This window comes from Labrus bergylta, chromosome 7 (genome assembly GCF_963930695.1).
Source record: "Labrus bergylta chromosome 7, fLabBer1.1, whole genome shotgun sequence".
Classification (NCBI taxonomy): domain Eukaryota; kingdom Metazoa; phylum Chordata; class Actinopteri; order Labriformes; family Labridae; genus Labrus; species Labrus bergylta.
In genome coordinates this window covers 4,660,345-4,668,645 of record NC_089201.1, presented here as the reverse complement: position 1 = coordinate 4,668,645, position 8,301 = coordinate 4,660,345, and the positions used below count along the sequence as shown (strand labels likewise).

General features: G+C 38.9%; 1 pseudogene; it reads right to left on the bottom strand.

Moving 5' to 3' along the window:
• Positions 1-1,324: 1,324 nt before the first annotated feature.
• The window catches only part of LOC109996808 (probable polypeptide N-acetylgalactosaminyltransferase 8), a 31,090-nt pseudogene continuing 24,113 nt past the window's right edge, over positions 1,325-8,301 (bottom strand).

Sequence of the window (8,301 nt, the reverse complement as noted above, 5' to 3'; positions counted from 1 at the left end):
ACACACACACACACACACACACACACACACACACACACACACACACACACACACACACACACACACCCACACACACACTAATAACTTGCAAAGTCAGCTTTGTATAACTGTCATTGAGTTTTCATAATTAGGACACTGTCTTCTAAATTCATAAAGCAAGTTTGTCCTGATGATCCCTTTTCCGAGATGTCCAAGTCCTAAAAGAGAGTCACCGTGCACATCAGCACTTTGTATCTGACAGGAATGCGTTGTTTGCTGTACCATTTACTTCTAGTTTGACCAGACAAAATGAGCTGTAGATGTCCATCACTTAATCTTCTCTTCTCATGGACAATCTGTGCAGAAGATGGTCTCATCAACGTATATAGAAATGGTGTAATTGATGCTTCACTGAGTGGAAGTGATATTTTTGTTCTGAATAAAACAGATCCAAATAAACATGGATTCTTTAACGTTTAAAACACTATGAAATGAATGAACAGACTTTTCTGATGTGCCCTGGGAACATGTATCGCAGTGAATAATTCACATAACTATTATTGTTTCTACAGACAGGAGAACCTTTGTACCCGTCATTCTAAATAAAATACATTGTGATATGTTTCATCTACTTCTTGGAGCAAAGGACTGAGTTGTTCTCAGTGCTAAGAGACTGTGCAATTATCAGCACGTGGATAATACAGTGTGTGGGCGCACTCTACAGGCAACATTTGAAACTACAACAGGCTGCCTTGAGTTTTTAGGACTACAACACTTCTGCTGTCTAGAGGTCACATTGAGGCTGTGGTTGCCAACCTTTATTGGCTTGTGACCCATCTTTGACTTCACAAAACTCTGGGGACCCTAGATTTGATGTTTTAGCTTTTTGATAAAATGAAAATTTAAATTGTGATTTTTCTTTTGAGTTGCAAGTAAACAGTACTTTAAGGGAACATTCTGGCTATTTCAGGTTTATTACTGAGGCCGGGGCAGAAAGGCCAAGATGAGAATTGTCCAAAAAGGGAGGATTTTTCTTTTCTCAGTGTACAGCCAGGTGAGCTTGTATTTACAAGGCTGGAAATTAATGCTGGATGCATACCGAGATAGTTTGTAACATGGGCTACATCAGCCCTACAAGATTACGTCTTGTAGCTTAATTAAAGCAGAATGCTCCAATGTATTCAACTTTGATCAATAATTAGACATTTCAGGGGAGCCCATTTGAATACCATTTGGGGTCATGACCCAAAGGCTGCTTCATGCAATGACAGTATTATGATATAACTAATATGCAAGAGCAAATAAAGAGGATTATTTGTGCACAGCAGCTATAAAGTGGATTAATTTCAGTTTTATTAAATGATAAAAGTGTCATATACAAGCTTTGAATGATGCTGTTTGGTCAAATCAGAAGAATACTAACGCAACTTCTTGATATTTATATAGGTGATTTTCTAAAGGTCACATATTATGCAAAATAAACTTACCACGTTTCTCTTACACTAATATGTGTCCCTAGTCTGTCTACAAATCCCCCAATCATGAGAAGAATCCATCCTCTCCGTATTTCGCCTGCTCCACTTTTCAGAAAATGTGTGCTCAAACAGGCCGTTTGGAGATTTTCCCTTCATGACATCACAAAGGGCAGTAACCCCTCCCCCAGGTGGGTGACACTCCCACAGCTAGGTGTTTGTTCTGCCCTCTGAGTCTGCCTTCTCACTGTAAACAATAGGACATGGAGCGAGAAAGACCGTGACACCCAAGCCCTTCCAGAGAGGGGGCGTGGTCAGACACATCGCATTTACATTTAAAGGTACAGACACAGAAACAGCCTGTTCTGAGCAGGGCTGAAATAGAGGGGTTTATAGACATGATCAAATAGAACAAGAAACTCCACACACATGTTTTGGGGAGCTCTGAGGCTTATTCACACTGGATGAAAAGGAGGAGAATATGTGACCTTTAGGATAAAGTAGGCAACATTATTTAATTACAATTTCAGTGAAAATAACAAAATGTGATTATTACATTGTCCCAAGGGTTATACATTTTTTTCTATCAATGCTTTTTGATGTTATAAACAATATTTTTTTTTTTATACAATCAATATATGGAAGCTTTAAAAAATCCATAAAAATATCTAACGTTGCATTTTTATCCAAAAGTTCCACCAAGAAAATAGAAGAGCACTGTCTAAATCCATGTTTAAACAACAAAAACTTGTATGGTGACAACCCCACATGTTGTAACAATATTGAGCTGTGAGCTCCCCACAATCTTGAGATAAGAGCTTGCATCATAATAGCATTGTATAGGAAGTTTGAAGTTTTTATTTTATCATTGTTTCATACATACATTTATATACCCAGCCCAAATGGTCTTACATGACACCATGAGTTAAAACATTCCAGGATCAGACTGCATAGTAGGTCTATTTATTGTCACAAAATAAAAAGAGAAAACAAAACCCTAATTAAACAGAATATCCTGTCTTCTTTTCCAGGCTTTTGAGACAAAATTAGCAAGCTTAAACACATCAAACTTAAACAGCCATTCCAGTTTCCGCACATCTGCCCAAGCCAATATTTCAGGTTTTTGACGAGCTACTTCATGAAACACTAATTCTGTTAAATCCTCATATTTTGTACAATGCAAAAGAAAGTGGGACTCAGTTTCAACTTCGTCCAACTCACACATCTCACAGAGTCAAATAAAGGAATATTTTTGAATCGAGCGACTTCAATGGCCAGAGGGAAAATACCAGATCGTTTTGTACAACCAAGGACCTTTGGCTTCTATATAAATGACATGTAACATATTGTATAATTCAGGCATAAAATCATGTTTGATCTGTACATATGTCCTCAGTTTTGGCTTGGATAGACCATTCTGAAACCATATTTCTTTATACTTGAGAGCTTATCTTTCATGGAGTTAACGTTACAACACAGATTATTCATGAAAATATACGTTTAATCCACCTCCTCAAAAACTGAATAAAGCTCATTCGCCCATGGAGAGTTATGTTTTTTGCTCCACATGAATACTTTCTTGTTTATTCTGCCCTCTGCCATTTTGATAAGTCGATTCCACAATCAGATCATTTAACATTTTCGTAGTACAGCCGCTGGCACCCAGCCCACGTTCCCCTAGGAGCAAATCTATGAATCCCCAGAAAGCATCCTATAGTTTTAATCTTTACAATATCTAAATTTTTGTAAACCCCACACCCCTGCAGCACAATTCAAAATGGAATATAGGATGTTAACGGCTCACTTTCTCCTTCCCAAAAAGACTGTGATAAATGAGTACTCTAGTCACATTTGTCATTTTAGATTTCATACATACAGGTGATTGTAACTATTGATGATAAGAGCGCTTCTTGCTCACACAAGAGCATTTATGCCTCTGACCACCGCCGCAGTCATATGGACCGCAGTTGAAAATGATACATTCTCCTGCATTGTTTTGTCGCAACTTTTTTTTTAAACTGCAAGAAGAATACCTGTGTGTCAAGGCCAGTCTGACATCGGTGCCCATGAAGCCACAGCAGCCACAAGAGCTGAAAGGAAGGCAGTGTCAGATCAACACCCACTGCAAGCAGAATAAGACCCTTCTTTCCTGGAAAGAAATCTAGTTTCTGAGAGGAGCAGGAGGAGGATCATCATTAAAAAAAAATGTCCTCTCATTATTTCGGTGTTTCTCTCTTTTTGCAGTGTTTTATTAAAATGCATATCCTAATAAAGTCAACAATATTAATAGATTAAAAGTTATGTATTATTTGTTTTTGTAGAATGTATTTTAGTGACGGAAGACGTGGAACAGCAGTAAAAAAAGACAAAAAAACTGCCCGCTATAAAAAAGCCAACAAATATTGTGAATTGACATGAGACATTCAAAAGGTTGCCAATCATACTCTATGCTCTGTTATATTTAGTTTGTACATTAAACTAAGTTGTATTTATTGTAATTTATTGTAACTTCATCAAAAAAATGAATTATTTGTGTGTTTATGAGCACAAACAATGAAATTACATATGCCGGTCTGACAGTCACTCTGTCGCTCGCAGGGGGCCCAAAATTGCTGGCGGTCCTGGTGTTAAAATGCTTTAATTATGTTTTGAATGTTCCATCTTTGGCCAGAGCACTGCTGCATTAGAAGTTTTCCATTTTTAATCTCCAGACATCTCTTCGTCCGTCTGCTCTTCAGTTCTTTGCCCTGAAAGAGAGAACACGATATCATCTGCATACAACATTAACCAATATTTTTTTTACCAAAATTGGTCTCTGTAAACTCTTTCATCCTCTAAAAGCCCTGACACACCAAGGAGATCGTCGGCTGTTGGCCCTAGTTGGACCATCGGTGAGCAGTCGTTGTCCTAGTTTTTATCGTGTGTCCGTCTCTGTCGCTACCCATCTGCCTTTTTTTGGCCAATTCGACATGTTGAATCGTCGTCAGCGGTCGGTGAGAGGAATCGTCAGCGCTATTTTCAGCTTCTTATCAGACATCGATTAGTAGGCTACCTATAAAACGAGTGGTGTGTGACAGCGGTGTGAAAAATGGTCTTCTCGTATCATAACAATGGATAACCGCCACCTGCTGGAATAGAGAATTATTTCCTCTCACGCATGTGCAGAACGTACATGTTGGTTGACCGTCGGCTGTAGTCTTTGCGGTGTGTTTTAGTGCAACATTTTGGCCAAGACAAAAGGAGATGTGAGGCCACGCCAAAGGCGGCCTTTGTCGCCACTAGTTCTTTGCTGCCTGCTTGGTCTGTCAGGGCCTTTATGTCGAACACTTTGAAACTCTGACTTTCTAAACTGTTCTACAGAGATAACATTTCTTTTTGCCTGATCTCTTCTCTGACTGTCATTATTTTAATAACAGTTGATTTTGTCATACCTGAGTGAAGTCCCAGTAAATCCCCATTCCGGTCTGTGCAGCCTCTTTGCAATCATAAAGGCCGGGGAGGGTTTCTTCCTCGCCAACGTCAGTTAAACACCGGTTGTCAATGTACTTGTGGGACTTGATGCCACCGATGTAGAACTCACCACTTTCACGATAATAAGTGTACTGAAGAAATAAAGTGAGCAAGTAGATTGTTTCTGCTGATCCAAATGCAGCACATTATCTTTAATGCAGCTTGTTACTTCTGAGAGACTGATCATATTTCTTCCATTACTTACTTGGGGTCCATAGTGGTGGCAAACATAGGCGATAGGTGTATGACCTGGCACTGGGCCTTGGTCAATGCACATGTTAGCATCAAGATTCCTCATCTGTAAGAAAAAGACTTATCAAAACACAATTTGATGTAAGCATATGGCACACACCCTGCAGTATAGTGCCTTTACCACACAGAGTCTATGAACTCTTCATGACTGACAGAGGCGGCTCATAACATTTATGATCTTTCAGTCACATTAAACATAAACATTGTTGAGGTTTATTACTTGTTGCAGCTGGCAAATTACATTTTAATGATCACCATACATGGCAAACATTTGAAAGAATGTATAAATCAAGTTATTTTTTATTACAATATTAAACTGATTTTATTTTTGATATCATTTTATTGTTTTCCTCACATAAACTTAATCTGTATACCTCGCTTCAGTTCTCTTTTCCTCCTCACACACTTGCTAGCCACTCTACTCTTTCTGTTTCTATTCACTGTAGTTAAATGGAGCTCAGCGTAAGTACAAGCAGGAAGACTTTTATACAATTTTCTTCCTCTCTACAACTTCCTCCATCTCTTGCTTTGGTGATCAGCTGATTTGGGTCGTTTATTCTTTAAGTAATAATCCAACCCGACTCTGGCACAACCTCTCTCAACCAATCATCCTGCTGCTGTCAAATTTTAAAATCTGTTCTCTCTCTTCCACAGTCAGTTTGTCATTTCAGTGCGATCACTGTAGCACCTCCTCCAACCTGGTCACCTCCATTCAAGCTCAGCAGAGTTCAGATCCAGCCTCAGAAACCCACTCCTCATCACATCCTGCATTCCTCTATCACCACCACCACCACCACCACCAGGGTCTAGACTCCATAGAGGAGTATCCTATCCTGCTGCCGGTCTCATCACCCCTCCAAGTACATGAAGTCATTATGATGGAGTCTAATCCCCAAAGACTTTGCACATGTATTACCTAAATGTTTCAATAAATAATTGTTCAATCTTAATTAAGTCTCTTCTGATTGAACTACTCCGGTGTCTTTCTCCTTCAACCGTGCTTTTCGTTAAATCACTTCAAAACATAACTTGAACGTGGGAAGTAGGCACGGGGGGAGGGGGGCTTTAAAGAGACAGCAATTAAAAGTTACAGGCAATTAAAAGAAATTAAAAGTTACTGGCAGAGGCGGAAATTAGGGATTTTACTGATGCCATTATCAGATGAATAAGAAAGTTTTTGTGCTACACATCTCGCAACGCTACTCAATAGGTGTCCCAGACACCTACATAGCTGATGGTGAAAGATAGTTTAATAGATATCCTTTAAGTGTCATTTCCTCGGTAGTACTCACAACACTGCAGACACAACAGCCTGATCGAGGTGGCTTCTCTGCACCACCATATCATCGCTACACAAGGATCTTGTTACAAAGATTCAGAGTGACAGAGAACTCTCGATCTTAACTCACAGAGCCGTAGTTTCATTTGTAACTTCCATTCTCAACACTGGGTGACTATGACCAACATGACTGAAATTAGAACTAAACTTACTTCTCCGTAAGCTAGTACGTCCAAGGAATCCAGCTTAGGATACACATTTTCAATGCACCATTTAAAGGGTTTACATTTCAATCTTTCTCTGAGTTGTTTCCTCTCCGAAACATCCCCAATGTCAAATCAATGATTCTGCAGAGGTAAAGAAAATGACTTTTAAAATGTAAATCTCTGTTGTTTAAGAGCAAAAAGACAGTAAAAAATATCTTAAAAATTCTTCACAATAAAGATATTCTCTTCTGATATATGAAGTACCTCTAATGGTAAACCCCAAGCAATGTTAACGTTTTTCTTGTATTCATCCATCCAGACTTCTGCTACCCTCAGGGCGTTTCTCTTCATGGCGGGGGCAAGATCAAGCATGTAGGGCTTGTGGTTCCTCTCGATGTGGGCGACCTTGGAGCAAGGCACTACTTCAACACTCCCTCCACATGTCCACACCTATATGAACAGGTACAAGAAAAAAACATAAACAAGAAAGAAAGCAGATGTTTACCGTTCAACTATTCAAGAAGGAGATGTCAGATGTTTGTCATCTGTCTCATATTAGAGAAACATAATGTGTTTAGCTTGAATATGCGGAAATGTGCATTTTCACCTTCAATTTTCTAAAAATTCAATTCACTAAAACTTTTTTAAAAAGTCTGAGCCAAATCTTCAGCTTTCACTAAAGTTATTTAAAAAGAAAATCTTATTTCGAGCAGTTCTGATGATCCAAAGCAAGAATTATTTATTGTATTATCTACAATTGTACTAATTTTAAGCATGCCTTCCCTGGACGTTTGACAGAGAATCCTGACACTTAAATCTGCTTGAAGCCAAATAGTTTCAGCATGCAGTTTACATTTTCTTGTGACATTGTAAAAGTATGCTTCTGTGAACTTAACTGTTTGACAACTTCTAATTTTTTTATGTAATTTCAGGACTCAAAGCATCACCACTCAGCTCCTGCTGCTAAACTGCCCAAGAAGAGGAAGTGGACCTCTGTGGCCAGTCCTATCACTTCTCCTGCTCTTCAGCACCCTGCCCATAATGCTGACTCTCTTAACGCCGGCCATCAGGCCCCAGGCCACCATTCCACCTGATAAGCTACCACCACTCCTCTGCTAGATGACGGCCCACTGGCGATCGATTGGGTCGTTTATTCTTTAAGTAATAATCCAACCCGACTCTGCCACAACCTCTCTCAACCAATCATCCTGCTGCTGTCAAATTTTAAAATCTGTTCTCTCTCTTCCACAGTCAGTTTTATCATTTCTCTCTTATGAACAGGTACAACATTAAATATCAACAATAAACATAATAAGAAAAGACTAATATTTACATGACTAAATATGAAACAGTGCAGTGGTGAATAGTGCAAAAGATGCTGAAGTAACATGATAATAACAAAAATGCAGTTATGTGACAGATTGGTCAATTAAGATGTCAATTACAGTATATATATATATACATATACAGTATGTAAAGGTATATTCACAGTGATGGTTGGTTTAGAGTCATTTCACCACAACTGGTCTGACACTCTGTGACTGTTTAGCGTTCATTAGTCACAGCCTGGGGGAAGAAACTGTTCTTTTAACGGGTTGTTTTT